The sequence below is a fragment of the Cydia splendana genome, chromosome 24 (genome assembly GCF_910591565.1).
Source record: "Cydia splendana chromosome 24, ilCydSple1.2, whole genome shotgun sequence".
Classification (NCBI taxonomy): domain Eukaryota; kingdom Metazoa; phylum Arthropoda; class Insecta; order Lepidoptera; family Tortricidae; genus Cydia; species Cydia splendana.
The window spans coordinates 10,416,315-10,429,168 of record NC_085983.1 but is presented as its reverse complement, the minus strand read 5'-3'; positions in this window follow the sequence as shown (position 1 = coordinate 10,429,168).

Here is a 12,854-nt window from a genome sequence, read left to right as displayed (position 1 = left end):
TATTATTAAAAAAAACTTTATTATATCGAAAAAAAAAACAGATATTTCTTTTGCGAAGTTTCTGACTATTGTCAAGATTTAGAAGAATTGTAGGTAATTCTTGACAGATAATGAGTTATATATTTTTTTTTTTTATGGCTTTCCCCTCTTGTGTGTATTGGCAGGAGGGATTTTGCCAATGACGACGTTTTAAGACGTACTACGCACGATAAGAATGTTCGGTGAATAATTTTGATTTGGTGATAGGAATTGTGCTGGGAACCTAAAACAAAAACATTTATTGTTATGGACATCACAGACAACACATGACATATGTACAGTTATTAGAAAAAGAGCGGGAAAGGCGATAGTTTTGACAGTTAGGCAGCATGCCAACATAAGGAGAAAAATAAGAGATGGACAATAGATATAAGATGACAAGTATTATAGAAAGAGTAGAGCAAGTAAAGCCGTTAAAGTTTTATATTATTTTCTTGTATGTGTTTAAGAATAATTCCAGTGATGGGAGGATCCATGAGAACCAGAAGCGTTTGAAAATTGATAGGCCGCGGAATATTTTTCGGTAAAACATCATATAAAGAGTGGTTAAGTCTGTTGCAAGAAAAGAAAATGTGTTCCGTCGTTCCTTCGTCAAGACCGCACTCGCATAAAGAACTATCCCGCACCCTAATTTTTGCGAGGAATACAGGAGTGCATACGTGACCCAAACGAAGCCGGCAAAGTGTAGACGTGGCCCATTTACATGCAGAGCGAAAACGGAAGAACCATGGTTTATGAGGTATAATTGGCTGTATATTTCCGTAGTGTTTTCCTACATGTCGTCTAGAGGAATCCCATAATTGTTGCCAATCGTCCCTTAAGTCACGGCGAGCTTTAATCATTAAGTCAGATGCGAGAACCATGTTGTGAGTCTCCGATCCATTGAGAGTGGCCTGCTTGGCCCACATGTCAGCATCCTCATTGCCGTTAATCCCACAGTGACCCGGAATCCATACTAATGTTACCTGTAAGCCTATCTCTTCACATCTGTACAGTAATTGTTTAAGTTTCAGGATGAATGGGGAAATCATTTTCATTTTGAGCTGGTTACCAGATAGGGCTTGGAGGCAGCTTTTGGCATCAGAGAAAATGATAACTTTGGGAATTTTGTGAGACTCAACATATGCAACTGCTTCCATTAAGGCAATTGATTCCCCAGTGAAGACGGAGGACTGTGAAGGACATTTATATGATAAAAGAATGCGGTATCTAGGGATCCAGATTGCTGCTCCCACACAGCTATTGAGGTTCAATTTTGATGCATCTGTGTAGATTGGTAAGTAATCTGGCCATTTTTCTAATTCTTTGTTTAATTTAATATTAGCTCCTAGATCATTTTTATTGATATTAAAATCTAAAATTACATTTGGGCGGAAAGTTAAGCAATTATATTCAAATTCAAATATTGGATTTTTGTCGGTGCTATAAAGTGAGGAAGGGAGGTTTTCAATTTTTCTGAAGCTGTTAATGAATCTTGGTGTTTGTTTATGAGTCCAATATGCATTTACAGATACCAAAGATGAGAGAGCCTGTAAGCGAGGAATGAGGGGGTGGCTGGATATTGAACATGCCCTCAAAACATATCGGTCTGCAAGGAGTTGTCTGCGGAGACAAAGAGGAGGATCCACACACTCCACCTGCATGCCATTCTTTGGTGAGGATCTCATGGCACCAAGGATTATCCGAAGACATTTGGCTTGAATAGCATCTAGTTTCTTGAGAGCTACTTTATTTCATGGTTCTAGAACAAATGTACCATAGTCCATTTGGCTACGAATTACGGCATTGTAAACAAGTTTTTGGCAGTAGGGATGAGCACCCCACCAGACCCCAGAAAGGGATCGGAGCACATTAATGCCTTTTTCACACTTGTCAATGACATGCTTTAAATGTGGAACACCAGTCATTTTGGAGTCAAAAATAACACCCAGAAATTTTACACTGCTGCTGTTGGGAATAATCTGGTCTTCATATTGAAGAATAATATTAGGAATGGTATGGGTAGTTATATGTCGAAATTTCGTGACAATTGTAGTGTTTCTTGTGACAATTGTCATAAACTTAGCAAAAGAAATATCTGTTTTTTTCCGATATAATAAAGTTTTTTTTAATAAAACAATGATGGTGGCAAACAGGAATACGGCCCGCCCGATGGTAAGCGGTAACCGTAGCCCATGGATGCCTGTGACGTCAGCAACAGTGATGTTTTACAATTGTCGCACCTGTCACCGTGGTGAAATTGGAGCCAGAAGACATTATATTGTATCCTAATGTTCACTATCATTTGCCACGCCGCTTCAGATACAATACAATGATCCAGCCAGCTCGTCGTACCATGTGCATCACTCACGTATGTATATGAGTTCGAGTCCTGTCCCAGCATCTCAATGTCCGCACAACGCCAGGCTTGGTTGTCACAAAATTTCTTAAGCTCGTTACCAAACCTATTACCGGGATGCGCATTAAAGTCACCAATTACTAGCACTGAGTCTACCTTGCACTCCTCCACTACGGCCGCAATCTCGCCCATACACTCCGTAAACCCCGCAACGTTCTCCGCGCAGTCTGTAGGCATGTAAACGGAGAATAACACTAGCGAACGCCCAGCTGATTGTATTCTAATAGCCGTGACACGCGCACTACTGCACTTCACCACCGATACCGCGTCGAACACATTTTTCCTCCACAGGATACCGACCCCGCCATAAGGCCGCCCCCGCAAGAGGCCAATCTCACTGTCACTCGCAGATTTCCCTGTGAATTCAAAGTTCGAGTCGATGCTGCCCAAAAATCCTATATTTTCTGCCTGCAACCAGGTTTCTTGTAGCATAACAATGCCAGCTGATTGACATAACTGTCTTACACACTCCACTGAACGTGTGATCGATTTACAGTCAAAACTTATTATTCTTATCTGAGAACTTTTAGCCATAATGTGTCTGTTTCTTAAGACGAAACAGGAGCTGAGTTTTAAATATTTTAGGTAAATATACCCGTCTCGCTAACGGAAGCGGCACCTAAAAGTAGTGCGATAAGGACAAGGCGAAAAATCCTGCGTAAAAATCTCAAAAATCGAGGTTTCGTACTCCTCTGTTTCCTCCTCCAAAACTTAACCAATCGTAACCAAATTTGGAAATCTAAATTATTATGAAATTATCTGTGTCGGACCGTTTTGCTTTTTTGGCTAATTGATATCAGTTTTGAATGCCACGCTTCTCATTGCGGCATAGTCAATTAGGCCATTTTGGCCATTTTTGAAGGGCTCTAGCGCCTTAAAAAACAAAAATATCAAAAAAATCAAAACGGTCCGACACAGATATTGACAATATTAATCTGTGTTGAAAAAATCATTGCTCTAGCTTCAAAAACCACGGAGGAAAACGAGGAGTACGTTTGTATGGAGAAATGACCACTCCCGTTGGCTCTTAAATGGGTAATTGAGACTTGTCAGCTGATCGCACCGTTATTTTCTTATCATCATACACCTGCCTATCGAAGTAAACAATCTTACGGCATCTAACTCCCGCCGGCCATAAATCATCTACAAGGAACAAAGACAACTTGGTGTGTGGTACAAATATTTTAAATGCGCTATAGCGATTGTGTCTTTGTATATTTATTTTCTTGACTGTTACGCAAACCTGTGTCTTTTGCATAATATAACTGGCTATGTCGCTTTCACTGACTTCACTATCTACTCTGTACACAAAAAGAGGCGTTTGTATATCCGCGGCTCTAAATTTCGCATCCGATGCAGTGATATTAGCTTTTCCCTCAACGCCAATAAACCTCTTCCTTTTCTTCCTCTCCGGAACAGTTTTCCAGTCTGACTGGTCCTTTTCATTTCCACCACTCACCTCGTCACTTTCTTGAACGCACTCAGTTTGTAGCTCGGACCACACGTCAAACTCTCTGCTACGGGGGCTGCGTTCGGCATTCACCGTCTCAGTCACTCGCGCTAGTGCATGTGATGCGCCCGCGCTCTACTCGCGTTCAGGTGATTGTTGGTGCAACTGACGCACAGGTGATACCGGTTGCGGGGACGAGTGTGACAGGGACGGAAGGTTTCTGTAGTCATCTTGCGTGCGCTGATTCGCCGATGCTTGGGGACTGTGCTTTGAATGTCCGTTACTTGCATCTTCTGATATGTGGGGTAGACCATGGTCTAATAAAACATGGTCTTCTATTCCCAGAGTGACACAGGCCTACGTCACAATAACATGGCCGCTATATATATAGCGCTATCGCATATTATCATATAGCGCTGTCGCATGATGACGTAGGCTTGTGTCAGTTAGGTGACCTAGAAAAGACGGGAATGGAGTACCAGGCGTAGTATATTATTATACCATGATAACAATTACTTTCTAACCTACCTCCGCCTCCTCTTTTTATATTTACGTTCAAATCACAATAATTGTAATTTTTAGCAGACGATTCCTTCAAGTCTTTAAGCTCATTTTTAATTTCGTTTAGTTGAAGTTCTGTAGCATAACTGTGTTTTATTTTATCAATCTCATTTCGCATAATTACTAATTCTTTAAGCGTCCTAGTTATGTCAACGTAATCGAATGTAACGGGCGGGAGTAAGTGTGTAACTCCTTGGCAACAAAAATTGGCATTAATTCGACTTGGGTCTGTTTAAAAATCGAGATAATATCTTGAAGGTCTCTTTGTTCTTTGCCGGCATTTTTTCTTGTGATTTTCTAATGCTCGTCGAGATAGATGCAAACAATAGATTCTTTGCGGCCTCTATATCCTTCACCGAAAAAGCTGTTGAGCACAATCGCACTAAACTTTCCTCCTCCATTACGCCTATTTTATTTTGCACAAATGCAAGCATTTCACATATCACAATATTGCACGTCGCACACTTAATTACGTTATTAGCCATTATAGCGGCAAAAAGTACACGTCCGGTCGGTATCGCGCTGCGTGCGAACTCCTCTTATTAAGATTCATTTTTATTCAAAATTGATTCCTAAAAAGTGTAATAAGGGTTGCCAATTAAGTGACAATGGGTTGGAAGGTCAGACGGCAGTCGCTTTCGTAAAAACTAATGCCTACGTCAATTTTTGGGAATAGTCGTCAAGCGGGCCGCAGGCTCCCATGAGCCGTGGCAAAAAGCCGGGATAACGCGAGGAAGAAGAATGATAAAGAGGGTAGCTATTGCGGGTGTCGTCTGTGACCGACCTGCGGCTCCGTACAGCGCCACCTCGCAGACGATGTCGTCGAACTCGGCCTGCGGGCCGCGGGCCGCCGGCCGCACGAACACGCGGTCGGGCGCCGTGGCGTCCAGCAGCACGTAGCTGCCGCCGCTGGCCACGGCGGGCCGGCGCACCGCAGCCGGCTCCGGCGACCCTGGGAACGGATATCATGTTATACAGGTTGACTAAAACATAACTGCATTCCCGTTGCCAGGGAGGTTTTGGGATTATATTATTAAATATAAATAGAATGATTTTAAAAATCAACGGCGTTATATTATGTTAAGTTTCTACTTCATACATTTATTAACCACAAGTTACAAAACCGACCGAAAAAAAAAACGTCAGCCAGAACCAGCAATAATACACTACTTCTTGCAAATAATTGGTATTTTAGCTCACCCAATTCCGATCACTGGGGGTGATATTATATTTATAATATAACTGTGTAGAAAGATGTGTACTCACCACTGGGCTGTGCAGCAGGCTGGGCAGCAGCGGGTGCAGCTGGTGCAGGTGGCGGCGCGTGCAGGCGCGGCCGCCAGCGCTGCACGGCGCCGGCGCCCAGCGCGGCGCCCGTCTCCAGGCTCACGAGGGACACGTTGAGGGTCGAGCCCGATTTAGACACTATAGTGCATCGCACTTGGTCTTTTAGCTGTCGGAACATGCAATAGTTATTTGTTTTACAAGGGGGCAAAGTTGTTGTTTAACCGCTCGTGCTAATATTGATACCCGAGCAAGCGAAAGATTCCAAAATTGACCCACAAGCGCACCGAGTAATTCGAAAAATGGAATGTAGAGCGTTGCGACTTGCGAGGGTTAAACAAATTTAGACACTGAATGAAACTCAAAATTTTTCACCACACATAAGGAAAATACTAACTGTAAAATACCAAACAAAATCGAAGCAAATCGATTCAAAATGAATGTTATTAAATTTAAAAGTCATTTCTACCAGCAAACATAAGAAAGCAACTCAAAATTTGCATTTGATTACTTTGCCTCACATGCGGATAAAATGCAACTTTCTTATCAGTTTTTGAACAAATCAACAAAGCCTTTACCAGCTGGTGTGGTGAAAATTAATAAGTTTGACAAAGGAAGTACAGTCCCCATTCAGTCAGTAAGTACGTATGTGTTTTAGTACAGATCTATTCATCAGTGGAGCCTAATACCTGGACTTTATCGTTCTTGAGGTGCGCGCAGAACTCTGGTAGAACAGCGAAGTCCTTCGGCAGGCGACGGCAGGTGTCCCCCGGCGCTAGTGTGACGACCCTCGCGGCGTCGAGCAGCGCGGCTTGTGTTGTACACCGACGCTACTAGATACCCGTGTTACTGGACAGATCTACTTATCAGTGGAGCCTAGTACCTGGACTTTATCGTTCTTGAGGTGCGCGCAGAACTCTGGTACAACAGCGAAGTCCTTCGGCAGGCGACGGCAGGTGTCCCCCGGCGCTAGTGTGACGACCCTCGCGGCGTCGAGCAGCGCGGCTTGTGTTGTACACCGACGCTACTAGATACCCGTGTTACTGGACAGATCTACTCATCAGTGGAGCCTAGTACCTGGACTTTATCGTTCTTGAGGTGCGCGCAGAACTCTGGTACAACAGCGAAGTCCTTCGGCAGGCGACGGCAGGTGTCCCCCGGCGCTAGTGTGACGACCCTCGCGGCGTCGAGCAGCGCGGCTTGTGTTGTACACCGACGCTACTAGATACCCGTGTTACTGGACAGATCTACTTATCAGTGGAGCCTAGTACCTGGACTTTATCGTTCTTGAGGTGCGCGCAGAACTCTGGTACAACAGCGAAGTCCTTCGGCAGGCGACGGCAGGTGTCCCCCGGCGCTAGTGTGACGACCCTCGCGGCGTCGAGCAGCGCGGCTTGTGTTGTACACCGACGCTACTAGATACCCGTGTTACTGGACAGATCTACTTATCAGTGGAGCCTAGTACCTGGACTTTATCGTTCTTGAGGTGCGCGCAGAACTCTGGTACAACAGCGAAGTCCTTCGGCAGGCGACGGCAGGTGTCCCCCGGCGCTAGTGTGACGACCCTCGCGGCGTCGAGCAGCGCGGCTTGTGTTGTACACCGACGCTACTAGATACCCGTGTTACTGGACAGATCTACTTATCAGTGGAGCCTAGTACCTGGACTTTATCGTTCTTGAGGTGCGCGCAGAACTCTGGTACAACAGCGAAGTCCTTCGGCAGGCGACGGCAGGTGTCCCCCGGCGCTAGTGTGACGACCCTCGCGGCGTCGAGCAGCGCGGCTTGTGTTGTACACCGACGCTACTAGATACCCGTGTTACTGGACAGATCTACTTATCAGTGGAGCCTAGTACCTGGACTTTATCGTTCTTGAGGTGCGCGCAGAACTCGGGTACAACAGCGAAGTCCTTCGGCAGGCGACGGCAGGTGTCCCCCGGCGCTAGTGTGACGACCCTCGCGGCGTCGAGCAGCGCGGCTTGTGTTGTACACCGACGCTACTAGATACCCGTGTTACTGGACAGATCTACTTATCAGTGGAGCCTAGTACCTGGACTTTATCGTTCTTGAGGTGCGCGCAGAACTCGGGTACAACAGCGAAGTCCTTCGGCAGGCGACGGCAGGTGTCCCCCGGCGCTAGTGTGACGACCCTCGCGGCGTCGAGCAGCGCGGCTTGTGTTGTACACCGACGCTACTAGATACCCGTGTTACTGGACAGATCTACTTATCAGTGGAGCCTAGTACCTGGACTTTATCGTTCTTGAGGTGCGCGCAGAACTCGGGTACAACAGCGAAGTCCTTCGGCAGGCGACGGCAGGTGTCCCCCGGCGCTAGTGTGACGACCCTCGCGGCGTCGAGCAGCGCGGCTTGTGTTGTACACCGACGCTACTAGATACCCGTGTTACTGGACAGATCTACTTATCAGTGGAGCCTAGTACCTGGACTTTATCGTTCTTGAGGTGCGCGCAGAACTCGGGTACAACAGCGAAGTCCTTCGGCAGGCGACGGCAGGTGTCCCCCGGCGCTAGTGTGACGACCCTCGCGGCGTCGAGCAGCGCGGCTTGTGTTGTACACCGACGCTACTAGATACCCGTGTTACTGGACAGATCTACTTATCAGTGGAGCCTAGTACCTGGACTTTATCGTTCTTGAGGTGCGCGCAGAACTCGGGTACAACAGCGAAGTCCTTCGGCAGGCGACGGCAGGTGTCCCCCGGCGCTAGTGTGACGACCCTCGCGGCGTCGAGCAGCGCGGCTTGTGTTGTACACCGACGCTACTAGATACCCGTGTTACTGGACAGATCTACTTATCAGTGGAGCCTAGTACCTGGACTTTATCGTTCTTGAGGTGCGCGCAGAACTCGGGTACAACAGCGAAGTCCTTCGGCAGGCGACGGCAGGTGTCCCCCGGCGCTAGTGTGACGACCCTCGCGGCGTCGAGCAGCGCGGCTTGTGTTGTACACCGACGCTACTAGATACCCGTGTTACTGGACAGATCTACTTATCAGTGGAGCCTAGTACCTGGACTTTATCGTTCTTGAGGTGCGCGCAGAACTCGGGTACAACAGCGAAGTCCTTCGGCAGGCGACGGCAGGTGTCCCCCGGCGCTAGTGTGACGACCCTCGCGGCGTCGAGCAGCGCGGCTTGTGTTGTACACCGACGCTACTAGATACCCGTGTTACTGGACAGATCTACTTATCAGTGGAGCCTAGTACCTGGACTTTATCGTTCTTGAGGTGCGCGCAGAACTCGGGTACAACAGCGAAGTCCTTCGGCAGGCGACGGCAGGTGTCCCCCGGCGCTAGTGTGACGACCCTCGCGGCGTCGAGCAGCGCGGCTTGTGTTGTACACCGACGCTACTAGATACCCGTGTTACTGGACAGATCTACTTATCAGTGGAGCCTAGTACCTGGACTTTATCGTTCTTGAGGTGCGCGCAGAACTCGGGTACAACAGCGAAGTCCTTCGGCAGGCGACGGCAGGTGTCCCCCGGCGCTAGTGTGACGACCCTCGCGGCGTCGAGCAGCGCGGCTTGTGTTGTACACCGACGCTACTAGATACCCGTGTTACTGGACAGATCTACTTATCAGTGGAGCCTAGTACCTGGACTTTATCGTTCTTGAGGTGCGCGCAGAACTCGGGTACAACAGCGAAGTCCTTCGGCAGGCGACGGCAGGTGTCCCCCGGCGCTAGTGTGACGACCCTCGCGGCGTCGAGCAGCGCGGCTTGTGTTGTACACCGACGCTACTAGATACCCGTGTTACTGGACAGATCTACTTATCAGTGGAGCCTAGTACCTGGACTTTATCGTTCTTGAGGTGCGCGCAGAACTCGGGTACAACAGCGAAGTCCTTCGGCAGGCGACGGCAGGTGTCCCCCGGCGCTAGTGTGACGACCCTCGCGGCGTCGAGCAGCGCGGCTTGTGTGGGGGACAGGCGACGAGCGCGGTACCACGCACCCTCTGACGCCTCCAGGTACGCGAACGTGTCGCCGGGCAGAGGCCTGGAAATAACACCATAATTAACTACCAGTGCAAGGTCTAACCTAATCTTAGAGCGCGACCTGAAGCCCGTTGCATAATGAAAAAGCAATTAATCCTTGTATTTTATTATTTATTATGCAATAGGCCCTTGAACATTGGCGGGTGTCGAGGCGACGAATAGTCGGTCAGAATCGTCCCTACATTAAATCGAGCTCATTATTTGAAAGGCCGCTAGAAATAAGTCAATGAAATCTTAGTAAAATCGTAGCACAATACAATATCACAAGTATTACTCACTCGATGACCTCGCTGGCTTCACAAGCCTGCCCGAACGGGTCCAGTAAGCGTTCGTAGTTGTCCGAATAGTCTCCGTACAGTCACAGACAACACTACCCAAATAGTACAGTACATTACACAAGTGACTTACTCGAAGGCCTCGCTGGCTTCACAAGCCTGCCCGAACAGCTCCAGCAAGCGTTCGTAGTTGTCCGAATAGTCTCCGCACAGTTACAGATGACACTACCCCAACAGTACAGTACATTACACAAGTATTGCTCACTCGAACGCCTCGCTAGCTTCACAAGCCTGCCCGAACGGGTCTAGAAAGCGTTCGTAGTTGTCCGAATAGTCTCCGTCCCCAATAGTACAGTACATTACACAAGTGACTCACTCGAAGGCCTCGCTGGCTTCACAAGCCTGTCCGAACGGGTCCAGCAAGCGCCCGTAGCTGTCCGAATAGTCTCCATGCATGGTGACGCCCACGTAGCCGTCGCCGCTGCCGCAGCTTTCGGCGGTGGAGTCGGCAGACAGGACGAAGGTGTCGTTGACTGGCAGCAGATCGATAACGCAGCTGAAAACGACGCAAATGTTAACTAAGGGCCACTTGCACCATTCACTAATCCAGGGATAACCGGTTAAACCTGGAGTTACCATGGTTACTAGTACAATTTGACACTGGGTTGACGGTTTAACCGGTTAACCTCGGGTTAGTGGGATAGGATAGGTAATTTAATAAGAATAAATGAATACCATCAAAACACGGCTGTCCAAAAGTGATCGTGCTCGGATAAGTGGAAGGTGAAAGATCTCAGGGCCCCCACCAACTATACTGAGATGATCCGACCAAGTTAAAAAGACCACCTCAGGCAAACTCCATCAGGCGGTGAGGGTTACGGGAGATTGAGACAGATGCTCAGTGTTAACTAGACATATTCCAATGAGAGGAGCCCTGTGCCCAGCAGTGGGACGTATACACGGTGGCTAAAAAATAACTGCATTCCCGTTGCCAGGGAGGTTTTGGGATTATACTGAGCAATTTTTACTATGGGACCAACCCCGAATAGCGAAAAAAAATTTATTCGGTCCATTTTCTATGGGAGGGTAAATATTTTTTTCGCAATTTCGGTGTTGGTCCCATAGTAAAAGTTGCTCAGTATAATCCCAAAACCTCCCTGGCAACGGGAATGTAATTATTTTTTAGCCACCGTGTATAATGTCACTCATTTTAACATGTGTAGCTTGACTGTAAATGCTAATTTAAGGAATAAATATAAAATAAAATTCCTTTGTCTCTATTTTGTATAAGCAAGGGATCATCCATGAACTGTTGGAACTAAAAAACGACCCTTTGATTTTGATTTAGACTAGAAAATGGCAGACCGTTAACACATAAAGAAGCATGCTTGAACTGTATGGGTCCCATACAATTTTATGATTTATAGTTCGTTTTTTTAGCATTAGAAAGAACTTAAAAGTAGGTAAGCGATCTTGATAAGTCTTTTAATTGAAAAACGCTTTTTAAAAATCAATAACTATTACTTATGAAATCAGAAGAACATAAATGATCGTATTAGATTCATAAATGTTACATATTTGCCGTGACTTAAAATGTGTTTTTCAATTAAAAGATACATCAAGATTGTTTACCTTATTTCTAATGCTAAAAAACACGAACTATAGGTCAGATGGCAGATGACCTTGTAAACGTGCACGGTCCCTGTATTACAAAACTAAGCTACCACGTGTAATAAAACAAGCCAGTGTTTTTCAAACTGTGGGTCGCAAGGGCGTCGCGAAGCCTCTGCCAGCCTTAAAACGATACATAAGTGAAACATTTTGCTCATACTAAGGCTAGGTTCACACGGCAACGTCCTGCACGTTTTTTCACGTATTCGATTTTAAACGTACAACCAGTCGGGTATTCACACGGTAAATTTTCATTTCGTTTAAAATTCTTTTTCACGCCGAATAGGGACAGTTCACGCAGTTGTCGCAGTGGGCAGACGAGATGGATCCACGCTTCATCGTACTTTTATTTTGGTATCGATGGCGATAACGCTTTCGCCGCCCCGATAAAATAGAAGGTTTTGGGTACATCCTATAAATAAAATATCAATGTGTAATAAAACATTTTAAAATTTATAGGTATGTACGCTAAACAAAGTTTTTCAATTTCTTTTAATAGACATCCGTGTATTGAAAGTTTTGTTCCACTAAATTAATTAATACTTCGTTATGTATAGAAGATTCGTCAACAATTGTGAAATATCGACGAAATTACAAACAAAATATGTATTTTGTTTGTAATTTCGGCGATCCCTCCAAAAAACGCTTCGATAAAAAACGTATAAAATCGTGTCGTGTGAATCAAACAGAACTATACTACTCGCCACTGCAAACCGAATACGTTAAAGTTCATTCGATTTGCTTGACAAGTCCGGTGAGTATACGTTTAAATGTATAAACAATGTACGTTTTTTTGCAATACAAACGCCGTGTGAATGGTTCTATGCACAAAGTATGTGCCACTATTTATCCGTTAAGACGTATACTGCAAATAAACATGCAGGACAATGCCGTGTGAACGAAGCCTAAGGGGGTCGCGTCATGAAAACGTTTGAAAAACACTGAAATAGGCATTTTTCTTAAGTTGAAGATACAGTGGAACCTGGATAATTGCAATCTCAAGGGACCGGCCATTTTTTGTCAATTAACCAGGTTTTTCATTTAAGCAGGTCGTGTCAATTAACGAGGTTCAAAAAATCGTTGTGTCAATTATAGAGGTTTGCATTAATAGAGGTTGCGTTCTGACAAATTTCTTTTATGGAGGTGCAAATAACCATTGAAAGTAGATTTACACGCTTA